This window comes from Diabrotica virgifera, chromosome 9, assembly GCF_917563875.1.
Source record: "Diabrotica virgifera virgifera chromosome 9, PGI_DIABVI_V3a".
Classification (NCBI taxonomy): domain Eukaryota; kingdom Metazoa; phylum Arthropoda; class Insecta; order Coleoptera; family Chrysomelidae; genus Diabrotica; species Diabrotica virgifera.
The window spans coordinates 18,125,800-18,152,325 of NC_065451.1; the positions used below are offsets into that span (position 1 = coordinate 18,125,800).

The following is a 26,526-nucleotide window of genomic DNA, read 5'->3' on the forward strand; positions in this document are numbered from 1 at the left end:
TCCGACTGAGCAACGTGGCCTTTGTTTCGTCAATGTAGGCGATTGGACCTTTTCATCTTCGGTCATTCCTTATTTCATCTAAGAATAATATCGTCCTGATCCTTCTGGTTCAGCTTCCATGATCTCTTGTCCATCCGACCGTTATAATGTTTATGCCGTAATCAGTACGAAAAAAAATTATCTATCTATATTCAGGTTTTTCAAGCATAAACTAGAACTACTATTATACAGTGTTCTTAGCTTTCATTGATTGTAGACCCTCTGAATTATATTTTACATATATTAGTTATCTTTAGACTGCTTAACTTCTTACACCAGGAAAATTTATCCGTGATGAACTCTTTTTTCGATAAAAAGCCTCAGCGTAAATGGACATGGATAAGCCCAGAAGGCAGTGTCAAAAATGAGATAGATTTTATCGTAACGAACAGAAAAGAAATAATTAAAGATATTGAAGTACTTAACAAATTTTCGATAGGAAGCGACCACAGATTAATCCGAGCAAGGATACAATTAAATGTCAACTTGGAAAGAACAAAGATGATCTTCAAAACACGAAAGAAGAAATGGATTCCCCCAGAAAACAACGACCTCTATGAAGATATACTAACCAGACGTATACAAGACTTAGAAAACGAAATAGAAGACATCGAACTAGCAAATAATCTCATAACGGAGGCACTTAAAGAAACCGAAAGAGAGTGCTGCCCGACGGTCGTGACCCATAAAGAAAAATTAAGCCAAAATACCAAAGAGTTAATAAGTAAAAGAAGACAACTGACGGAAAAATACGACTCCAACTACACAACACTGAAGAAATTAAATAAAGATATCCACCGGTCAATCCGAAAAGACATAAGAGAAACAATACAAGAGAAATAACTCAAATAATTCAAGAAAACAAAAGTTTAAAAGTTTTGCGGCGAAATACGAATAACATTGGCAACAAAAATATGTACAGAATAAGAAATAAAGACAACAGCATTGCTACGGATAGAACCGAAATCCTTAAGGTTGTCGAATCGTTTTATCGCGAAATGTATGAGAGCACCAACGCAAGGCAAGATCAGCTCCTGTCCAAAATCACAAACCAGGGATCAGAATTAATGCCAGAAGTAACACCATACGAAGTTAAAAAGACACTTTCAGAAATGAAAAATAATAAATCCCCTGGCGATGACGGAGTAGTGATCGAGGCAATCAAACAAGGTCGAAATAAAATTATCCAGGTTTTGGCCAAACTTTTCACCGAATGCATTTATCAAGGAAAAACGCCTTCTCAATGGAACAATGCAGTCATTGTTTTATTGCACAAGAAAGGTGACATAACAGATCTAAAAAATACCGTCCTATCAGTCTGCTATCACACATATATAAACTTTTCACAAAAATTATCAAAAAGAGACTGGAGGCTAAGTTAGACTTCTATCAGCTAGAGAACAAGCTGGCTTCAGATCCGGATACAGCACTAACGACCACTTACTGGTAATGAAAAACTTGATCGAGAAGTCTGCCGAATACAACAAACCATTGGCACTGATATTCGTGGACTCGAGAAAGTGTTCGATACCATAAACCAGCAGAAAATGTTAAAAGCATTGACAGAATGCCGAATAGATTATCGCTATACTAACATGATAAAATATATCTACCACAACGCAACGGCTAGCGTAAGACTATCTGATCAACAAACAAATAAATTCTGTATACAGCGAGGAGTACGGCAAGGAGACACCATCTCACCAAAGCTGTTCACAACCTTTTTGGAACACTGTTTTAAGAAGGCAGATCTGAACGAATATGGTATCAACATAAATGGAGAGAAGCTCAGTCATTTGAGATTCGCAGATGACATCGTCCTTATAGCCGATCGTATGGATGATGCAATAATAATGTTGAACAAGTTATATCACGCTTCCTTAGAGGTCGGACTAAAGATTAACATCAACAAGACGCAAATAATGACTAATCTGGTGCTAAATCGTAATATTGTTCTTGATGGAATGAATATTGAGCAGACTGCATCTTATAAGTACTTGGGACATGAAATTCGATTGGGAAGAGATAACCAGACGTGCGAACTCCCACGTCGCATAGGATTAGCCTGGGCAGCGTTTGGTAAACTGAGCTATGCATTTAAATCGGACTTACCCATATGCCTGAAAAGGAAAATCTTTGACCAGTGTGTATTGCCTGTACTCACTTATGGAGCGGAAACATTAACACTCACAAAAAAGGTAGTGAACAAGATTCGCATAACTCAAAGGGCTATGGAGCGCCAGATGTTGGGTGTCTCCCTGAGGGACCGAATCCCAAAGGAAGAAATACGTCGTAGAACAAAAACAGCGGACGCCGTCGAAAGAATCGCGTCGCTTGAGTGGAATTGGGCAGGACACGTCGCCAGATTGTCAGACAACCGATGGACAAAACGTATTGTCGAGTGGAGGCCACGAGAAGAAGCACTACGGAGCAGAGGACGACGACCAAGCAGATGGGCTGACGATCTGAAACGTATTGTCGGCAACTGGATGCAAGCCGCACAAAACAGAGAAAGATGGAAAGAGCTGAGGGAGACCTATATCCAGCAGTGGACGCGTACGGGTTGATGATGATGATGATGATGATGAGTTATCTTTAGACGGAGGTCTTCAATAGACACTGCAGGCTGCGTACAACGTCACGCCGTAGAAAAATTGTTTGTTTTCGTTGCTTTTAATAAACTTTAAAGGACAAAAACTATCTTATAACCGAAAATAGTTAAAAAAGAGTAATTCTAAAACAAATTCTAGTCTAAGAGCTTGTGAACCCTCCGACTAAAGGTCTTCCTGTAAGGCTAGAAATTTGTGTAGTGATAATTCATGGCACACCAAGGCTAAAAACAATGACCTGGCAGGCATCAGTCCTGCACGTGTATCTACCAGGTGAATCGAAAAGTGCATAGTTTAGGGGGAAAATAAACTTTCTCCTGTAAAGTTTAAATTTAAGTAAGTGTTTAAGTAAGTCATTTAGAAGAAATGTGTACAATGCCAGGCGATTTTGAACAGCATAAGATCTTGCCAGGCGAGGGGAAAGATTAGGCTTTTTACCTAAAATAATTTTTTTTGCCTCGAACAAAGTTCTTTTAGATTTTTTGAATTATTCCAAACAGAAAAGATCTGTAGTGACTTTTCTCTTAGTTTAATAGTTTTTGATATATAAGCGATAAAAAAGTTTAAAAATTGCTAAATTTACCATTTTTAACCCTAAATCGGACATTTAACTGAAAATTTCAATGTTTATAAAGTAGGTGGTTATTCTTTAAACGTCGATTGATGAAATCCCGAAGAGTTTTTCGCAATACATTATCGAAAACCCCCTTGTTTTTAATTGATAATCAAGCGGGCGCGACACTATAGTATAAGTGAGGACGTTTGAGTTTGCATAAATTCATTATCTCGAGAATAAGTAAATTTGAAGAGAAATCCCCGGACAGGTCGATTTTTATTTTTAAATTAGGACTTTTTGGCATATATAATACTAGTGACGTCATCCATCTGGGCGTGATGACGTAATCGATGATTTTTTTAAATAGGAGTAGGGGTCGTGTGATAGCTCATTTGAAAGGTTGTTTAATTCTCTATTCAGTAATGTAAACGTTAACCTAAATATTTATACAAATGATGTGCAAAAAATTTTTCTTCTTTTTGTGTAAATTAATTTAATAATTTTTTTTTGTACATCGTGTATAAATAATTATGTTAATGTTTATAATTATGAATAGAGAATTAAATAACCTTGCAAATGGGCTATCACACGACCGCTACACTCATTCAAAAAAATCATCGATTGCTTCATCACATCCAGATGGATGACGTCACTAGTATTATATATATGCCAATAAGTCTTAATTTAAAAATAAAAATCGAGCTGTCCGAGGATTTCCCTTTAAATTTGCCCGTTCTCGAGATAATCAATTTAACAAAATAAGAGGGTTTTTGATATTGTATTGCAAAAAACTATTCGGGATGTCATCAGTAGACGTTTAAAGAATATCTACCCACCTTGGCAACATTGAAATTTTTAGTTAAATGTCCGATTCATGGTTAAAAATGGACGATTTCGCGATTTTCAATTTTTTTAATCGCTTATATGTCAAAAACTATTAATCTAAGAGAAAAGTCACTAAATACCTTGTCTGTTTGGAATGATTCAAAAAACCTAAAAAAGCTTTGTTTGATGCAAAAATAATAATTTTAGGAAACAACCCTAATCTTTCCCCTCGCCTGGTAAGGTCTTATGCTGTTCAGAATCGCCTGTCATTGTACACATTTCTCCTTAATGACTTACAATGACTTACTAAAACACATACTTAAATAAATTTAAACCTTATAGGAGAAAGTTTATTTTACCCCTAAACTATGCACTTTTCGAATCACCTGGTAGATACACGTGCAGAGCAAATGCCTGCCAGGTCATGATTTTTAGCCTTGGTGTGCTATGAATTATCACTATACAAATTTCTAGCCTTACAGGAAGACCGTTAGTCGGAGGGTTCACTAGCTCTTAGACTATACGTCATCTGCTTGCGTTAAATACATCATTGCTTAATTTCACAACCATTGTTCCAAATTCAGACTACAAAGACAAGGGCTGCCACAAGGAGCTGTCATCAGCTGTCAATTATTCAACCTAATGATAAACGATGTGCTCGCAATGATTAGAAAGACACCTGGTGTTGATGCCCTCCTGTATGCCGATGACCTCCTAATATGGGCATCAAGTAGCAGTCTGAAAGCGCTCGAGGGAGTAATGAACCAGACTCTCAAAAATCTAGAAAAATGGGCGGATAAAAACTGCCTAACTGTCAGTACAACCAAAACCGTATATCAAGTACTTACCCTTTCAACAAAGAAGACTGCTCTCAAGCTGACATACAAAGGAGTCGACCTGGAAAGAGAGGATGTAACAAAATACCTGGGGGTGTACATAGATAAGAAAATGACGTGGAAACCTCAAATCGACGACATTGCAGAGAAAGTCACAAAGAGATGTCGACTGCTCAAACATCTCACAGCAACAAAATGGGGCGCCACGCAAGATGTCTTGGTAGCAACATACAAAACCTATGTCCGGCCGATACTAGAATATGGGAGTGAAGCTACAATAACTGCGAGTACAAACACCACCTCCAAGCTTGAAGTCGCCCAGAACACTGCCCTTCGCCTCATCACCGGTGCTCCAAAATCAACATCGATTACATAAATGGAAGCCCAGACCGGTATTGAACCAATACAATGCCGCAGAGAGCAACACGCGTTAACCTTCTGGGAAAGGCAAAGACGAATACTTCCACAAAAATGGGACGAATATAGACAAGCAGCCTCACGTCTTAAAACAGAAACCACTCCGCTTACAGTAGCAAATCAAATCATGGAAAAATACCACATTGACCTGTCGAAAGCCGCCCCCTTCCCAGCGCAAACTGCACTCGCCCGCTGTCTACCAAACACAGAATTGCGTCTTGAAAACCATAACGACCCGAAGCACTTATCGTCAGACATTGACCTAAGGAAAGCCGCCCTAGAGACGATACACACCAATTACCCAGCGCATGAGTGGCTCCACATCTACTGCGATGGCTCCTCGATGCCGGACTCGGGAAGAACAGGAGCAGGATATGTCTCATCGTTCTCCAAAGGCCCCATAGCTGTGGGTGCCCCTCTCACCAACTATGATGGCGAAATTGCTGCTATACACGAAGCCGCTAAAAGTCTCGAGAATCTCCAACACCCCCCAAAAAGTTGCCTTCTTCATCGACTGCCTAGCCGCAATCCTCGCCCTGTCGACCAATCGATATACCGACTGTGCCCAAACAATATCTTGCCGCGTCCAACTATCGAACTTGCTGGAAAAAGGGTGGCTGATTACTTTACAATGGATCCCTAGTAATGTCGGTGTTGAAGGGAATGAAGCGGCGGATGAACTTGCAAAAGAGGGCACTACGCTTCCACAGCCCCCTAGCTTCCAATCGTACACATCAGCAAAGTCCACCATTAAAAGAGGAATCAAAGCAAAGATAAAAGACCAGCAAATACAAGCCGGTGCTGGAAAATCTTGGGCCAACCTAATAGAGTCACCAATCCCTCACAACTTGCCGAGACCCATCAGTGTAGCCGCGTTCAGAACAACTACGGGGCATGACTACCTGGCCTCCCATCTACATCGCATCGGCGTCCGTGAAAATGACAACTGTTCACTATGTAATCAGCCCCAGATGGATGCTACTCACCTCCCAGAGTGCCCAGCCCTGATAACAGACCCACCCGAGGAGGATGAAGATCGCCTACGAGAAACGGCTCGTCTATACTGGTCAGCGCGCCGCCAAATGGCTAACATGCCAAGGGTGGGCGTTGGCTAGTAAGTAAGTAAGTAAGTATTGCTTAATTTAATTCTTATGTACTGGAAAGCCTTTTTCTGTTACATGAGTTATGTTAAAAATATTCTCTATTATGTGGATCTACCGGCTCTGAACTCATTCTGCTCAATATTTTCAAAGAAAAATGAAAAAGAGTGCTTAGTTTAGCATAAAAAATTATTTGCTTAGGTTTCAAAATTGTCTTTTATCACCAAACCATCAACAAAGGATATTGTTATCATGCCTTGTACAATTGAAACGTTCTGTTTTTGCTGATGTCCGAAATTCGCTTCCAAATGACTTGCATTAGTAATAAAAATAAACGCGATAGAGCTTTTTTTTCGGATACTGATAGAAACACACAACAGACTGACCTACATATGTCAACCCTTATATCCTTAATTGCCTTGTAAAAAGTCGTTGAAAAACTCCCCCTGTTTCGTAATTTGTAAGAGGAAAATGAACTGTAGTCAGTTTATCGTTTCAACATATTTTAGAAAGCAGAGATGTTACCGGTGAAGAAGACAATATGTTTTATAACATAAATCAATCATTTTATTCTATAAAAAAAATGATAAATAAAATAAAACAACTATATAATATGTGAACATCGAATAAAAATATCCCACTACCATACAAAAAAAATTAGCAAATAATTATTGGACTATTCAATGAAATACAATAGAACTAACAAGAGACAAGTTATGATATAAAGCAAAATTAGCTACAAATAAATTGTTCGCTTTTAATTTATTTTCAATTTTGTCTGTCCTTTAATATACGGGGTATTATTAAATAAGTGCGACAAACTTCAAGAGGTGATTCTGCATGACAATAGGTATCTGCATAGGTAGGGGAGGTAGATAGCATTAGCCTGCTCTATCACTGGATTTAAATTCTCTAGATTTTGCATTTAGGGTTTTCTAAGTCCTTTGGTGTTTCCACTCCTGTCGAAAATGTTGACGATCTTAGGAATTAAATTATAACAGGCTGTGAAACATTAAGAAACTTTCTGTTATTGTTTTGGTTTAATGTTATTGTAATAGATAGTTCTTGATAAGGTATTAAAGATATTGTTCTGAAGCTCATTTCATTTGAATTAAGCATCTTCATTGTAATTTGCTATTTTTATTCGGAATAAGTTACAATGTTACTTTAATATTTAGGTTTATTTCGACGTTTAAATTTACACTTTGTTTTCTTTATTTTGAGAACGGTTTCCAAAATTCCTGCCCTTTGAGGATAAAAACTAACACTTTCCACTTTTCAGCTAGCACTATTATTTAGTTTACCTGCTAGTATTTCTTATCGCCACGAAGAAAGCTCCATCTGCTCCTACACATGGGTTTCTCCATCTAGATCCTGCTTATGGTATCTAGGGCAGATATTTCTTTCCAACATCCATAAAGAACTTGCCTATTGTATTGTATTTATTACGCATAGATATCTGTACGCACCAGGATCCTCTAATTACTTTCCCTGTTTCGGGAAGTACCCCGTGTCACAGCTCCTGGTAATTCTTGTCTTCTTAGCAGGTTGTTCATAATATCATATACCCATTTCGCCTTCTCCTCAATGATGAGTTTTTTCATCTCGAGTTATTTCCTCCTTTGTGAATTCAGTCATGGATATCTCTAACTAAAGTGAAGTAAAGCTTACGTCTTCCCTCTGTGGAAAAAAAACATGGGCTAGTTCTTTTTCCCGGCTATCCTCGATCTTAAAGAAGTCTCCTGCCTATTAAAATTCGTGACCACTATTCGGTAGACGTGTCTCCTTTAAAAGTCCTTTATAAAATCGGTGACTCCCTCTGTGTCTCGTGATACACCGTATTAGGGCAATTTTGAACGGAGATTGTTATATATTGTGTTTGGAAAAGAAGAATCCTAAGGAAGATCTGTGGGCCTGTGCTTGATGAAGCAGTAGGACAGGATAGGATAAGAACTAACAAAGAGCTAGAAGAATGTACCAATACGCCAACATCATAAAAGAAATAAAGTCTAGAAAACTCCAATGGGCAGGACACCTCAGAAGATATTCTTCTTAATGAACAGTATGGCTGGTATGGGAGAAAGTCCCGACTGGAAGAAGACCACGTGGACGCCCTCTACTCCGGTGCCCAGATAATATAGCAGGAGACCTGAAAGCTATGGGCGTGGAGAATCGGATAGAGATTGCTCAAGATAGAGAAGAGTGGTGGCATGTTGTCGAGTTGGCTAAAAGGTTTGTAAAGCCACGAAGTAAGTAAGTAAATTTTATATATGTTGCATCATCTATAACCCATACATTTCGGGCCCATATAAATACTGTCTTCAGACGGCTATTGAAATACTTGGAAAAACGTCAGGAAAGAAGTTTGAGGATACAGATACTTGGTGGTGGTAAAATGAAGTACAAGCAAAAATAAAAGAGAAGGGAAAATTATATAAAAAGTGGCAAGAAACCAGATCAGACATAGATCTTCAAAACTATATGGTCGCCAAAAAGGAAGCGAAAGCAGCAGCTGTAGGAAACTCTAAAGCAGGAGCGTATTCAAACCTATACGATCAACTTGATACAAGGGAAGGCGAAGCAAAGATATATAAAATAGCCAAACAGAGAGCAAAGGAAGCAAGAGATTTTAATCAGATTAGATGTATCCGAGATGAAAATAATAAAATACTAATTCACGAAAAGGGTGTCAAAAAGAGATGGAGAAAGTATTTTGACAGTTTATTAAATGAAAAATTTAACAGACAGCCTGTGGACTTAACGGAGACAGTAACAGCAATGGTTACCAGAATAACAAACGAGGAAGTGGCTGAAGCGATTCAAAAAATGAAGAAAGGAAAAGCAGTCGGATCAGATGATATTCCTGGGGAAGTATGGAGAGCATTGGGAGAGACAGGAATAAGTTGGCTAGCAGGTCTTCTTTTAGGTTGGCTAGCAGGTCCGTTTGTCGAACGTTAGCGATCATGTTGGCTATCATAACTTTATTCGCAGCAGATCTGAAGAGCGATTCCGAAGTGTGACCAAACCATTGCCTCAAGTTTCTTAACCAAGAAACCAAGATGTTCTTCTTCTTCCTCGACTTCTTCTGCCTAATATTTTACCCTGCATAATTAAATGTAGAATGCTATATTTTTCCGGATGTTTTCAAACATGCGCAAAATAGTCGAGTTTTCTAGACTTTATCATTTTTACCAGTTCTCTGCCTTTCTTCATCCTGCTCAGAATAATATCATTACGTACCCTGTCCATCCAGCTTACTCTCAGCATTCTTCGATAGCACCATAATTCAAAGGATTCAACCATCTTAAGCATTCTTCCTGTTAAGGTCCATGACTCAACTCCGTAGAGAAGAGCGGAAAACACGTAACACTTTAAAATTCTTGTCCTAAGACTTAAATTTATGTCATGACCGCATAGAATTTTCTTGTAACGTAAAAATGCTGATTTGGCTTGAGCAATTCTGCCACGTATTTCGGTGGATGGATCCCAATTATCAGTGATTCTGCTTCCCAAGTATGTTATAGCTTCAACTCTCTTAAGTTGTACATCATTAACGCGAATTCCAGCATCGATGACATTATCCTTACTGACGACCATATATTTTGTTTTTTTGATGTTAAGGTGGAGACCATAATTACTGCACTGTACTACCACAGAATCCAATAGATATTGTAATTCGGTATCACTACTGGCAATCAGTACAGTGTCGTCTGCATATCGGAGATTATTTATCAGTTTCGCGTTTTTTACAACTCCACCTTGTGTAGTACTGAGTGCCTCTTCAAACATCTTTTCTGAATAAATGTTAAAAATTAATGATGAAAGAATACATCCCTGTCTTACTCCACGTTGAATTTGAATCTCTTCTGTGTGATCACCGTCTACTCTAACTGTGGCTTTTTGATTCCAGTACAAGTTAGCAATGATTTTTAGATCTTAATCGTCAATATTAGTTGACCTTAAAACATCTAACATCTTAGTATGTGATAATTTGTCAAATGCTTTTTCGAAATCAAGAAAACATAGGTACACATCAGCATTTACATCTCTACTCCTTTGTACTAATACCTGCAACCCAAACAGGGCCTCTCGTGTACCTAGTCCATTTCTAAAGCCAAATTGAGTTTCGCCCAAATGTTCTTCGATTCCTTTATAATATATTCTCGCATGGATCACACGCAGGAAGACTTTCAGTACGTGGCTCATTAGGCTAATGGTTCGATGATCATGACATTCTTTTGCCTTCGCTTTCTTGGGAATTGGTATAAAAGTAGATTTCAGCCAATCATGTGGTAAGTAACCATGATTATATATAGCATTAAACAAGTCAACCAATACTTTACTTCCGCAATCTCCTAGTAGTTTAAGAACCTCTGTGGGTATTTCATCAGGTCCCATGGCCTTCTTTGATTTTGACAAGCGTATAGCATCTTCCACTTCGCTTTTAGTTATAGGTGGTCCACTATTCGCGTCCGTTATGTTATGTTGTATTGGTCGATCATCCTGAAAAAGATCCTCAATGTATTTCCTCCATCGGTGCAGTTTTTGTTTGGTGTCAAACAATAGATTTCCATTTGAATCAGCTATCGCACGACTACTTATATTTAGACACTTTGCTAATTCTTTTACCTTCTTATGCATGTTGAAAGAATCATATTTTCTAGCAGGTCTATTTAATAGAATTATGGAAGTTGGACAAATGCCAGACGAATGGAGAAGCAGTATATTAGTACCTGTCTACAAAAACAAGGGAAACATAAAACAATGTACAAACTAGAGGGCAATGAAACTACTTAGCCACACCATGAAAATATGGGAGAGAGTAATTGATAGACGGATACGTGAAGAAACCGAAATATCCGATTATCAATTTGGCTTTATGCAGGGCAGATCAACAACAGATGCAATTTTCATTGTAAGGCAACTGATGGAAAAATACAGAAATAAAGAGACCACCACGCTCATATGGTATTCATTAAACTTGAAAAAGCATATATGATAAAGTTACTCGAGAGATTCTGTGGTGGGCACTCAATAAGAAAGGAGTCCCTGGCGAATATGTAAAGATTGTGAGAGATATGTATGAGGGAGTAACGACTAGTGTCAGGACAGGTGTGGGAGAGACTGATAAATTTCAGGTGAAAGTAGGATTGTACCAAAGCTCGGTGCTTTTTTTTTATAGCCTTTTTTTTCTATTCGAAATGTCGAATAAAGGCCTCTCCCATTTCTCGCCATTCATCTCTGTTGTGTGTGAGGCGTTTCCACATTGGTCCTGCGACTCTTCTGATGTCATCGCTCCAGCGCATTTGAGGTCTTCCTCTTGGTCTCTTCGCTTCGTACGGTCGCCAGTTTCCAACTTCCTTGCTCCATCTACCATTTTCGAGACGTTCGTTGTGTCCAGCCCATTTCCATTTTAATTTAGCCGCTTGTTCCACGGCATCCCTTACTTTTGTTTTGTTTCGGGTTGCTTCGTTTGTTTGCCGATCTATGAGTGAGATACCAAGCATCTGTCTTTCCATGGCTCTTTGAGTTTTTCTAATCTTGTCCATGTTCATTTTTGTGAATGTCCAGGTTTGAGCTCCGTAAGTGAGAACGGGAAGGATACAAGAATCGAACACTTTGGTTCGAAGGTATTGTGGTATCTTTTTGTCTTTTAGTATATATGAGAGTTTTCCGAATGCAGCCCATCCCATTCTTACTCGTCTGCTTATTTCGGTAGTTTGGTTTTCTTTGTTTACCTTGATATTCTGACCTAGATATATATATATATATATATATATATATATATATATATATATATATATATATATATATTCTTTTACATGTTCCACTTTTGTTCCTTGGATGGTTATCGTTGGTTGATCATCTTTGTTCGACATTAGCTTAGTTTTGCTTAAGTTCATTTTTAGTCCTTTTTTAAGGATTCTCTATGAAGCTCATCGATCATCACCTTCAGTTCTTTCCAGCTGTCGGCTATTAGTACCACGTCATCTGCATATCTTAGGTGGTTTAAATACTTTCCATTTATCGAGAGTCCCTTTGTTTCCCAATTTAATGATTTAAAGATGTCTTCAAGTGCGGCAGTAAATAGTTTTGGAGATATGGTGTCTCCCTGTCTTACTCCTCGGTTGATTTTGATTGGCCTAGTTTTCATGTCGTTATCCATCGTGACTACCATTTCAGCATGTTTGTATATATTATGTATTAATATCCTATATCTAGAATCGATTCTGCTATTGACCAGTGCTTCCTCAATAGCCCATAATTCTATGCTGTCAAAAGCTTTTTCGTAATCTATAAATGCTAAGCAGATTGGTAAATTGTATTCGTTAACTTTTTCTATTAGGATCTTTAGTGTGTGAAGATCGTCGCATGTACTGAAGCCTTTTCTAAAACCGGCTTGTTCTGCTGGTTGATATACATCGAACTTTGTTGTCAATCTATTTGTAATTATTTTTGTGAATGTTTTATAAAGTTGTGATAGTAGTGATATTGGACGATAATTTTTCACATCTGTATTGTCACCTTTTTTGTGTATTAAGATTGTGTTAGCAGTATTCCATTCCTTTGGTATGTTTCCTTCAAATAGGCATTTATTAAAAAGTATTTTTAGGTATCTGATAACTTCTTCCCCGCCGTCTTTCAGCATTTCTGCCAGAATTCCATCGTTACCCGGTGCTTTATTTCTTTTCATTTCTTTAAGTGCATTTTCTATTTCTGCTTCGCTTATTTCGGGCGTTAATTCAGAGTTTACGTTTGTTATTTGTCTTTTCAGATTTTGCTTTGAACAGTCGGGGGGATCGTTTTTTGAATGGTATAATTCAGTATAGAAGTTTTCAATTATCTTCGATATCTGAGCTTTGCTTGTTTCTAGTTGGCCTTGTTGATTTTTTATAGCTATAATATTTTTCTTGCCTAATTTCGGTTTGGCATATTTCAGACTTCGATTTTTCTCTATCACTTCTTCTATATGGTCTTCTTGCTGTTTTCTAATATCGTCTTTTATCTGTTTTCGTATGGCTCGGTTAAGTTCCTTGTATTCTGTGGTATTTCTTTTGTTTCGTGACAAGAGCTCTCTTCGTTGTTTCAGCATATTCTGCGATTCTGCACTTATTTTGGATTTTTTATTTTTATGACGGGTCGCTATTTCAGAGCTGGTATTCAATAGTTCTTTTGTTATAACTGAGTTAATTTTATTTATGCTGAGTTGTTCTAGATTCAGTGCTTGGGCGGTTTTTAATTTACTAGCATATTTTTCTTTATCGGCTTTTAGCTTTTCTGTATCTATTTGTGTCGTGTTCTTAAAGTTAGTTCTACGTTTGCTATACCCAATTCTTAGTTTAGCTCTAACCATTCTATGATCGCTTCCCAGAGAGACCGAATTTATTACTGTTACATCTTCTACGATATCTTTCTTGTTACACATGATGTAATCAATTTCGTTCCGTGTTTTTCCGTTTGGTGATAACCACGTCCGCTTCCTTTGCGGTTTTTTCTTATAAAATGTGTTCATTGCAAAATATTTGTTGCTATGTAGGAAGTTCACAAGGGTTTCTCCTCTATCATTTCTAACACCATAGCCGAATTCACCAATATAGCTTTCAGTTTCTTCTAGTCGTGGTCCGATCTTAGCGTTGAAATCTCCTATTATTAGTGTATAGGTGCTGTGATAGCACGTGTTGGTTTCTATTATTTTCTCGTAGAACTCATCTATCTCTTCATCGGGATGTGTTGAAGTTGGGGCGTACACTTGAATAATTTTTAGGGTGATTTTCTCGTGTATATTCATCATAATCATTGCAATTCTTTCCGAGATTCCCACATATTGTTCTATTCTACTAGCATATTTCTTAGAAACCAGAAATCCTACGCCGTTTAGACTTTGCTCATCGTGCCCTTTGTAATACAAGATGTTACCTGATTGCAATGTTATGCGCTCTTCGCCTTCCTTTTTACCTCTGCGAGACCAATTATGTCCCAGTTCAGGTCCTTTATTTCTTCTTCTAGCTCATAGATTTTCTCATATTTGTTTAATGACCTTACGTTGAGTGTTGCTATATTCAAATTTGTAGTTTTTAGCGATTTCTTGTTTCCCCCAGATTCCGTGAAGCTGTCCTTTTTTATAAAGGAGTGGGACTTGCCAACACTGTATGACTTACCCACCTGGGGACCTACTCCTATCGTTTTAGAATTCGCCATAGTTTTGGGGAGGTTATTAGCCTTAAAACACCGCGCTGGCCAGACGTGTTGGTAAGTGTTTAATCAGCCGTCCATTCTGGATCAGACGCTGTTCGTAGCCGCCCACTCTGGATCAGACGCTACAATTTGTGATCCTATACTATCCCTAAAATCAAGGGTTGCCAGCTCCGCCATCTTCGCCGTACCGGAAGTATTCTTCTTCGCCTTGGATGCCGTTCTGGACTTCATCCGTGACCCTGGACAAGGGACCCTTAGCAGGTGCTAGCTTCCCGGGTCAAGAAGCTCCTGGAATCTGCGGTGCTTAGTCCTTATTTATTCTCATTAGTTTTGGACCAGATAACAGCGAAACTACAGGGTAGCATTCCATGGTGCCTAATGTATGCTGATGATGATGTAGTGTTAATAGGAAATAGTGAAAGAGACTTTGGGTCTCCTGATGAGAGGTCATAAATACGCATTACTTCAAAATATAATGCAAGGAAAAATAGGAGGGAAATGGAATCCAGGCCGTAGAAGAATGTGATGGTTGCGGAATTTGAGAGAGTGGTTTGGCTGCACCACTAATGAACTTTTTAGGTCAGCTGTAAACAAAGTCAGGGTAACCTTGATGATTTCCAATCTCCGATAGGAGTGGCACAAGAAGAAGAAGAAAGAGACTTAGAACAAAAACTGGAACAGTGGAGACAAGCTCTGGAGGAAAAAGGTTTAAAACTTATTAAGACCAAAACAGAGTACTTGGAATGTTCATTTAAAGATGGAGTTATTACAAATAAAATGGTACCTTTGGATGGTGAAATAATTGTGAAAAGCAATAGTTTTAAGTACCTAGGATCGGTATTACAGAGTAATGGAATAATAGATGGAGATGCATGCAGTAGAATTAGCGCTGGATGGATGAAGTGGAAAGAAGCGAGTGGTGAATTGTGTGACAGAAAAATTGCAATGGAGCTGAAGGGAAAATTCTATAAAACAGCCATAAAACCGGCTATGATGTACGGAACTGAATGTTGGACACTGAAAAAGAAAGAAGAACAACGAATTAATGTGGCGGAAATGAGAATGCTTAGATGGATGAGTGGAGTGACAAAGAAGGATAAAATTAGAAATGAGTATATTAGGGGAAGTCTTGGTGTGGCACTAATTGATGCCAAAATGAGAAAGCATAGGTTAAGATGGTTTGGTCATGTTGTTGGTCAAGAATAGCTGAAGTGCAGATTCTTGGAAGGAGTAGGAGAGGAAGACCAAAGAAGATCTGGAGGGAGATGATAAGGCAGGACATGTTGGTAAAGGGGATTGACATCGATATGACCCAAGATATAATTGTGTGGAGAAATGCAATTAGGGAAGCCGACCCCGCGTTGGGATAAGGCAAAGAAAATGGTGATAAATAATGTCTTCACCAAATGTTTGTGTTATGTGTCGCTGATTTTGTACCACTTGTCGCTGATCAAAAAGATCAAATTTAGTGGCAAGGCAGCGTGTAACAAATTTGTACCTATATGCTTGGATCCAATGTAGCAAAGTTCATATAACATAAAAATAGCCTAGTCCATAAAACACATACCCTAGACAAATTATTATGGTAGTAAAACTTTATTAGTTGTTCTAGTTAATTAAAACAAAATAAAAGACAAACAAAGTTTAACACTAGCTTTGTGTATTTGGAAACGAAAATATAGATTTGTTCACCACTACAAGAACGTAAATACCTTTTACGATAAACGAAATAACAAACAACAGTATAATGTAACTAAATTTTCAAACTTTTAAATGATTAAATCCAAAGTTTATACAAAAGCTTCCTCGTGGGTGATGAGACTAACTCCAAAACTGCATTAGTAGTTTGAATAGTAATGCAATCTCAAACTTTCATTAACAATGGTCATTTACCATTAATAAGGGTATCACATTTAGTAGTATAAAAAAATTTAAATTTGAATATAAATGAAATTTGAACAGATTTTGCTTAAACAGAAAACTTACGCAATGTTTTATTTATATGTATATTCAGTATATCCTGACTATGTTTTGTTTAAGTGAGAAAAAGGACTTAATTGTTGGAACATACATCTTTTTAGCCAATTTTGGCTCCTTCAAAGTTTCATCTCTTACAAAATCTTAATAAGGTTTAGCCGAAAAACTTTAGGAGAACGTGAAAAATATGGATACGTACCTTTAGAGACCCGTATAAATATATGATTCCATGGTCTATCTCAATTACACTTTTAACATTTTAGTTACACGTTTCTTCTCTTCACAAATCTTTATCTATGTTGTTATAACTAATTTCGTCATATCTTTATGTACCTCTTCTCTCTACCTTTTTCTCTGCGTTTTACTTGTTTTGCATAATGATGTTACTCAATTAAATAAGGTTACTTACATGAACTAATCATATCCAGTGAATGGACGTGATTGTAACGTTTACATTTGCTGACTTATTGAAAAAAGAACCAGTGGATTGTTTAAGTTTTTATGCGAAATAATCCGGTAAATCTAATTTGATAATATCAAAGAATAGAAAACCAACAAAAGGAGACCAAATAAGCATGAAACTTTTTAAATATAGAGGACGGAACAGATAAAAAGGCCTTATCTGAAATGGAGAAGAATAAAATATCAAAGGTATTTCTGGGATCAACAATAAGAATAAACAGAACCATGCCTATAACAAAAACCTCAAATTTTTCTCTTTGAATTTACTTGCTTGCGCCCAATCAGTTTGGATTTGTAAACGCCTTTGGTACGAGGAAGGCTTTATTTAGCGTGCAGGTGTTGTTTCAGAAATGTAGAGATGTCGTGATGTTTTTGCATGCCTGATTGACTACAAGAAGGCTTTCGATAGAGTCAGACATGAACAAATGATGGAAGTGCTAAAGAGGACAGGGATTGACGGAAGGGACCTAAAAATAATAATTCAAAAATGAATAACCATTTTCAATTTCGTTGCAACACGAAACTACAGCCGCATCATTCTTCCAGTTCAATCAGAGAGTGCAGCAAGCACCTCTACCGGTTTCGAAACTTGTTTTCGAAACCGTTGTCTCCCATCAGGAGGCACATATATGCTGCTCTCTCTGACCCAACTAGGACAAACCCAGGCGTGCAGTCACAGATTGCAACGAACGAAATGACAGGGATGCCCTAGCGGCAACTGCTAGCAAAAAACTAAGTTTTCAATCTAATAGCACATAAAACAACACCCAAAAATGTTATTCCACATGTGTGTATTCTTTCCAAACTTTAAAATCCAACGATGTAAAAATGAAATGGTAAAATGGTAAAATCAAAATGAAAACGATTTTTTTTTCTTTAATACAAATTTACTTTTAAACTTTTTTACCATACCTACAATTAAACCAATTTTGGGAAATGAATTCGTCTGGGATATCTATGTACATACATATATAAATTTTATTAATTATTATAAAAATAATAAGTTGGAAATCTATAAGACTAACATTATTATTCCTATATAATACATACATATTTTTTTAAAGATATTTTAAAAGTACATACGTACAAGTATGTGTTAAGCACAAGCACATACTTTTAAAGTATATTCGATGAAGTTATATTCTAAGAATGTACTTTTACGAATATTCTGAGATACTAGTTACACGAATGTGCTTAGTATATTCGGTACGAGAATATTCTTTAAAGAATATGCAAAAAACATGAAATTTAGAATGTTTTTATGGTACATGCTACGCTTATACTAAAAAGAATATACTCTGTCGAATGTTAGTAGTATATGCTTTGAACATGATGCGTACATTATTTTTATGTGGGTACAGAGGATGAACACAACCGCAGATTTGGTCAACATCGCAAAGGGCCACAAGTTGCAGTAATTGGGACATATAGTGAGAAATCAAGGCAGATACGAGCTACTCCAATGCATTTTGCAAGGTAAAATTGAAGGAAAAAGGAACCAGGACGAAGAAGAATATCCTGGCTTGCTAACCTGAGAGCAGCGTATAGAAAGATCACAATACAACTGTTCCGTATAGCAACCAACAAAATCATCATAGTCAGAATGATCGCCAACGTTCGGAACGGACAGGCTCCCTAAGAAGAAGACTGAAATTACCCTGTATTTAAACCTACTTTTTTCTATTAGGCTAATAGACCAGTAAGGATCTGCGAAAAAACGTCTATTTTTGGATGGGAGAGGTGGCATTCGGATTTTTGCAGATACAGTTAGGTGACACCTTCAGTAATAATAATTGACTTATGCTCCTTCTCAAATATGCCCAGAACAATAATTAAAAATTTAAAATATTTAAAAATTTCGAAAAACATCGATCTTTTTCTGCTTTCTTTGCTTATAACTTTAAAAAGATTAGTTTTGGAACAAAGTCTTACAGAAATAAAATAAATATAATTGAATTTTGTATGATATACGACTGGTAAGAAATGTCTTAAGGTACTACCTTTTCTGCAATATAGCAATAAATACAAAATAAGGGCGCAAAATAAGGCTGTTGTTATTCAATATTTTTTAACCTTTTTGGTGGCACTTAGGACCTTAGTAATTTGCTTAGGAAATTCTTTGTAATATACTTAAATCGTGTACCAAACCTCATTAAAATCGATCTAATAAATTTTGCATAATAAATTTGCAATCTAAATGTTTTTAAAAAAGTTCAAATTTTTTAAAATCTTTCTGAACAAAAACTAGACCACTTAGAAGTTAACTAATTTTTTTACATATAAAGAGGTGCTCTACCTATCTAATACACTTTACAGAATTAAAATCGGATTATTTAAGGGGCCCCAGCAATGTTTTAAATTTATAAACAATTTTTTGGCTTATAAATAAATAGCTTTTTAAAAAATTAATTTTTATCAATGCAAATAAATAAAACCAGTATAATTTGACTTAAACTTTCTAATGCTGTCAGCAGAATTGCTATTTTATTTTTTAATCAAACGTTATTCGCGTTCAAAAATTGCAATTTCTCGATTTACAGTTTATCTCGAAACTATGCATCCTACGAAAATACTTGTAAGAACATTTTTTGCTTAGATTTACCCAGGAAATACAAAAAACATGTTTTATTTCGAGAAAATACGATTTTATGTAATTCCTCAAGTTATTTGTTTTTAACATTCTTATCGACATCCGGATCAACTGTTACCCAAAGAATTCGTGTTCTACGGGTCAAAATACATAAAAAACTTGGGTAAGTCCATCTAAATAAAGGAGCCCGTAGCACCCCCTCCTGGCCACAGCACTAATTTGTTAATAAGCCAAAAAATTGTTTATAATTTTAAAACATTGATGAGTCTGCTTAAATAGTCCGATTTGAATTGTGTAAAGTGCATTAAATAGGTGAAGTACTTCTTTATGTGTAAAAAAAGACAAATTTTTGTCTGTTCTAGTTTTTGTTGTGCAAGATTTTAAAAATTTTTAATTTTTAAAAAAAGTTTAGATTGCAAAATCTTTATGCAAAATCTAGTAAGTAAATTTTAATGAAATTTTGTGTACGGTTTTAGCACATTACAAAAATTTTCTAAGCGAACTAGGAAGGTTCCAAGTGTAACCTAACTGATGGAAAATCATTGAATAAGGACAGGCTTGTTTTGCCCCCTTATTTTATATTTATTGCTATTTTGAAGCAAGGGTGATAAATTAAGACATTTTTAACCGTATCTGATAGAAAATTTAATTATCTTTGTTTTATTCCTATAATAGGACTTTGTTCTTAAGTGAATAGTTTTTAAGTTATAAGCAAAAAAAGAAAAAAAAAAAAACGATTTTATTTTAAATTTTTAAATATTTTTTTTATTAATGTTCCGGGCATATTTGAGAAGGAGCATAAATCAATTATTATTAACGAAGTTATCACCTAACTTTATCCGCAAAAATCTGAATGCCACCTCTCACATCCACCTAAAAACAGATCCTTATTGGTCTAAAATGTGCTTTCTACATTTTTTCCAATATAACATTAATTATCCTTTTAATTCCATAGAACTATCCTTACACAAAAACCCTTTTTTCTCTGTAAATTTTATTTTTTACTGCAGCCCAATTTCCTCTTTGTGAAGTAGCTACTATCTAGTGGTAGTCATTTCCATGTTACTCTGTAACGATGATCATTAAAAAGACATTTTCAATTTTCCTTCAAGAAAATACTTCAGGGAAAGAGTATCCTAAAGATGGAAGTTAATGAGAAGTTTGTCGATTGCGGAATGGAATAAGAGGGTCATAAGAAATGTTTAAGCACCCTAAAAGTCGGAAAATCAAAAAGTACGGCGCAGTAAGGCAAGTGCATTAAAAATAAGCTTATATTTATACATGCTTACGTTGTTGATGAATGTTACTCTTTCTGTGAGTTTGTTTTTAAACTAGGTAGTTAAAGTGTTTGTTTGGTTATTATTAAATACAAAGATTATAATTTTATTCTGTAAAAAGGTTCTAACCAGTTAAACTATGCCTGCGACGATATTTCAAAAATAAATATACTATGTTTTTTATCAATGTACATTAAAAAGTATTCGACCAAAAATTTAAACATTTAGACCCACACATAACCTAAAAAAATCAAAACGTGTGTTTTCGTTTTGTTGACGATATATTCGGTTTTAATCATCGTAAACACTTCTTTATTCTATCATTTTATAGGGTTTTTATTTTTTGCAACATGGTACGAACGTAACGCCGATAAAAATTATTTTTCGGGGCTCTAATTTCTGCTGGATACATGAGTAGCTCACCAAGTAGATCAGTAAGATGATGCCAAAAATTGTTTGTAAAATTTGGTTTGGGGAGCAAATGCCTGAAGAATGGAGCTTAGGCTTAATATGCCCGTTACAGAAAAAGGGAAACCAACTGGAATGCAATAATTTCCGCGGAATAACTCTTCTAAATACAGCATACAAAATATTTTGCACGAGAGATTGAGGCCTTATACCGAAACGTTTCTTTATTAGAATATCAGGTCGGATTCAGGTGTGGACGTTTAACCATTAACCAAACCTTTATACTATTAGAGATCCTCGAAAAAACGCAAGAGTTTAACATAGATATGTACCATATTTTTTTCGGTTTTAAACCGGCATATGACATTGTCTCAAGAGTTAGGAATTCCAAAAAAACTTATATGGATGATAAAAGTGACAAGGGCGAAGATGCTATCAGCAGTAAAAATTCGAAACGACTCGTCAACTCTACTTGAAATACATAAGGGGTTAAGGCAGGGAGATGCTCTGGCGTGTCAGCTTTTTAATGTAGCCTTAGAAAAAGTCGGACGAGGCGCTAATTTAGATAGCAGGGGAACAATGTTTAATAGATCAGTCCAAACTCTAGCATATACAGACAACGTGGACGTTATAACAATAACATGGGCGAGAACTGCGGAAATCCTAACTAGCTTAACCTAATTGCTGCTAGTGGAAGCAACAGAACGAATGGGGTTACATATAAATCAAAATAAAACCAAATTCATGGCGACTAAGGGTCGATTCCCACTATACCTCCCGTTTACATTCCATAACCATTTAGTCCTGTCGCCAGGGGGGGTACAACGGCCTCGTTAATTCAGATGGACTTACTCAAGTTTTTTTTATGTATTTTGACCCGTAGAACACGAATTTTTTGGGTAACAGTTGATCCGGATGTCGATAAGGTTGTTATAGACCAAGAACTTGAGGAATCAAATAACAGCGATTTTTGGCAAAACAAAACAATATTTTGTATTTTTTGGGCCATTTTAAGTAAAAAATATTTCTACAAGTTTTTTCGTAGGATGCACAGTTTTCGAGATAAACGCGGTTGAACTTTAAAAAAATCGAAAAATTGCAATTTTTGAACTCGAATAACTTTTGATTAAAAAATAAAATAGCAAGTCTGCTTACCGCATTTGAAAGTTTAAGTCAAATTATATCGGTTTTGATTATTTGCATTGGTAAAAATTTATTTTTTTATTGTTTAACAAAGCTATAAACACGTAGGGTTTCCCGTGCTTTTACATGCGTTTTAACGCATGTAACGTAGAAATAGTCTTGATTGCACTAGTACCTATTCTACCTACTCGTTCGATTTTAAATGAGAAATCATAGAAACATCACTCACGCACTAGTTGTTTGTAGCTTTGTTTAACAATAACACAATAAATTTTTAGCAATGCAAATAATCAAAACCGACATAATTTGACTTGAACTTTCAAAGGCGCTAAGCAGAATTGCTATTTTATTTTTTAATCAAAAGTTATTCGGGTTTAAAAATTGCAGTTTTTCGATTTTTTGAAAGTTCAACCGCATTTATCTCGAAAACTGTGCATCCTACTAAAAAACTTGTAGAAATATTTTTTGCTTAAAATGACCCAAAAAATACAAAATATTGTTTTGTTTTGCCAAAAATCGCTGTTATTTGATTCCTCAAGTTCTTGGTCTATAACAATCTTATCGACATCCGGATCAACTGTTACCCAAAAAATTCGTGTTCTACGGGTCAAAATACATAACAAAAACTTGGGTAAGTCCATCTGAATTAACGAGGCCGTTGTACCCCCCCTGGCGACAGGGGACATTAATTTAACCACCATTCTCACTAGACGTCACGTTTACTTTCCCCATTTAATATTCCACACATTTTGTACCGGTTTGGTAACATTTTACCCTAAATTTTTGATTCGAATACACGTGTTTTTTCCGGCTTGATGAAATATGTGGTCTGAAGAAAATTTAATAATAGAAATGTAAAATATACCAATGTAAAGAAAGATTATTTCACATTTGTTTTCTTACCGGCGCGCCGTGGCGTGAGAAATACAAAATAAGATTTACTATTTTATTTGGGCATAAGCCACAATTCGAGTTTGAAATCAAGTTTACTTGACGTTTCGACTTTCACTTCGGAAATCGTTATCAATATAAAAAACATTCATAAATTAAAAATTTAACTTTGTTTCTGGTGAAGCAACGCAGTTGGAACGAGCAGATAATATATTATAATTGTGTCACCGGAAAGCGAAAAAGGTAACGCACAACTTGGAAGAACCTATAGATTAATATCTTCATTTCTGGTGAAGCAACGCAGTTGTAACAAGCAGATATATTATAATTGAGTCACCAGAAAGCGAAAAAGGTAACGCACAACTTGGAGGAGCCTATAGTTTTCTAACTTAGCTTGTGGTGAAACAACGGAGTTTGAACAAGCAGATATATTATAATTGTGTCACCGGAAAGAGAAAAAGGTAACGCACAACTTGGAAGAGCCTATAGTTTTCTAACTTCGCTTGTGGTGAAGCAACGGAGTTGGAACAAGCAAATATATTATAATTGGGTCACCGGAAAGCGAAAAAGGTAACGCACAACTTGGAAAAAGCTATAGTTTTCTAACTTCGTTTCTGGTGAAGCAACGCAGTTTAAACAAGCAGATATATTGTAATTGTGTCACCGGAAAGCAAGAAAGGTAACGCAAAACTTGGAAGAGCCTATAGTTTTCTAACTTCACTTCTGGTGAAGCAACGGAGTTGCAACAAGCAGATATATTATAATTGTGTCACCGGAAAGCAAAAAAGGTAACGCATAACTTGGAAGAACCTATAGTTTTCTAACTTCGTTTCTGGTGAAGCAATGGAGTTGGAACAAGCAGATATATTATAATTATTGTGTCACCAGAAAGCGAAAAAGGTAACGCACAACTTGGAAGAACCTATAGTTCTCTAACTTTGTTTCTAGTGAAGCGACGCAGTTGGAACAAGCAGACATATTATAATTGTGTCACCGGAAAGCGAAGAAGGTAGTCCCTGAAATGTTCAGGACTATATATCCCAGGATGTGTAAACGAATGGACAGTAAATAGAAGAAAAAAGAATGGAACAACCACATAGCAGAATAGAGACACGTGTGGTCAAAATAGCAAGAAATAAATCACCAATCGATAGAAGTATCGGCCGAACAAGCAAAAAATGGAGTGACAATATTCCGTAGAGGCTATCAATCCGCCGATGAACCAGCGGAATTGCTTAAGAAGATATTGGATGAAGAAAATATTTTAATTCCTTGGCAACAGCCGCCCAAAATATTGCCGTCTTTAAATGTATTATCACTGTATTTTTTATTTTCAAAATTAAAAAGTCATGTCAGACAAGTTCTATAAATTTTTATTGTCCAAATTTTTCTCACCATGTATTCCCCTATCCATAATCTCTATGTATTCCCCCAATCCATACTCTACCCGACAAGTCACACCTTGTCGTAGAAAAAAATACGTGACTCAACCGCGAGGTACTAGCAATATTCACATTATCCATAGGGTATCCGAGACGTCGCCGAAAAATACGTGGCCGATATTGAACGCAAAGATTCGGGAATGGTAGGTAAACGCAACGGAAAGTGGGCATATACTATATGATTTGTATTTAATAATATTTTATGGAAACGAAATGCCATGCGTATTGAAAGTAAACGGGAGGTATAGTGAGAATCGACCCTTACACATACCCAAGAGCTGGAAATGTTGACTCAGATCTAATCATCAATGACCAAAACTTCGAAGCGGTCAAAGAGTTCATATATCTAGGGACATCGGTTAACCCCAAACATAAGACATCCAGGGAAATAAAAAGGCGAATAATAATTGCAAACAGGTGTTATCATGGTGTATTAAAGTACTAGCTAACAAAAGTCTGTCTAAAAAAACTCGTATAAGGCTGTATAGAACATTGATAGTTCCCGTTCTGACATATGGATCAAAAGCATAGACGCTAACTAAAACAGATGAATCCGTTCTATCGCTTTTTGAAAGAAACGTGCTACGCAAGATATATTGGTGAAAGAATATTATCACTATAATTAAGCGAAACCGCCTGCAGTGAGCAGCACATGTAGATCGGGCCTCTGAATCCAAAATGATAAAAAAGATTCTAACAGCGCAACCCGTGTGAATGAGAAGACGGGGTAACCAAATCTGAGGTGGATGGACGGAGTAAGACCAGATGCCGAGAAGATCGGAGTCGGCAACTGGAAAATGCAAGCAAGGGATATAACAGAATGACGTAGAAAGCTTGAGAAGGTCGAGGCCCTCTAAGGGCTGTAGCACCAAGATGATGATGATAATGACATGAGTAGCTAGTGCACATCTCTCTGGATCTAACCTGGATGTTACTCTTGTGAGCTGTAATTCGGGCTTTTAGTTATCTACTAGTTTCGCCAATGTAATGTAACCCACTATCTGTAAAAGAGATCCTATAGATCACATCTGATTTTGACAACTGAGGTGTTTTGTATTTTAGTATATTATAGAGTTGGTCGAAAGTTAACACATTCCTATGTGCAATTTTCATGTTATTATCAATTCTTAGCAACCTTGTCAGACTACGTGTAATTTCTATTATATAAGCTTTTGTTATATAAGTGAAAAATATCTCGTGACATTCAACAACTCCTCCTGTGGGGTGTTGGATTTTGACAGGGTTGGGCCCTCTCTGTTGAATGTTGAATTTATTGATACGTTAAACTCCGCTACTTATAAAAAGTAGTTTTATTTGATTAATTTTCTATGATATGATTACCTCATGTTAAGACAGCTAAAACAGACTTACTGTTGAAAAAATTTATCATCACATGGATATAATAATTTATGATTACCTCCCCATCAGCTCCACCAACTTGATATAATTTCAATCACTCGATACAGAAATACAAAAAAGGCCGTGGCTGAATTATCACATTTCATTTGATACGGAATAATAGCCACAAGGGATGAAATTTATCGTTTATACGATTCGATACTTTTTTCGAATATGTATTTATTCAAACATCGGTAGATATAGGCTATCGATTTCTGCTGTAGCCATTAATAATGTGGTTATATAATGGGTTTCGTTTAGTATTACAATTATGATTAAAAATCACAAACAAAAGATTTTCGTTTTAAGGGGATAGGCGCAAACTTTCGGCTCCAATGCTATTTAAATGCATTCATTTTT

At 36.3% G+C, this 26,526-nt stretch overlaps 1 protein-coding gene across 9 annotated transcripts in view; it reads left to right on the forward strand.

Moving 5' to 3' along the window:
• Positions 1 to 26,526, forward strand: part of LOC114328495 (glutamate-gated chloride channel) — a 713,764-nt gene that overhangs the window by 205,902 nt on the left and 481,336 nt on the right. The gene's annotated exons all lie outside the window — the stretch shown is intronic.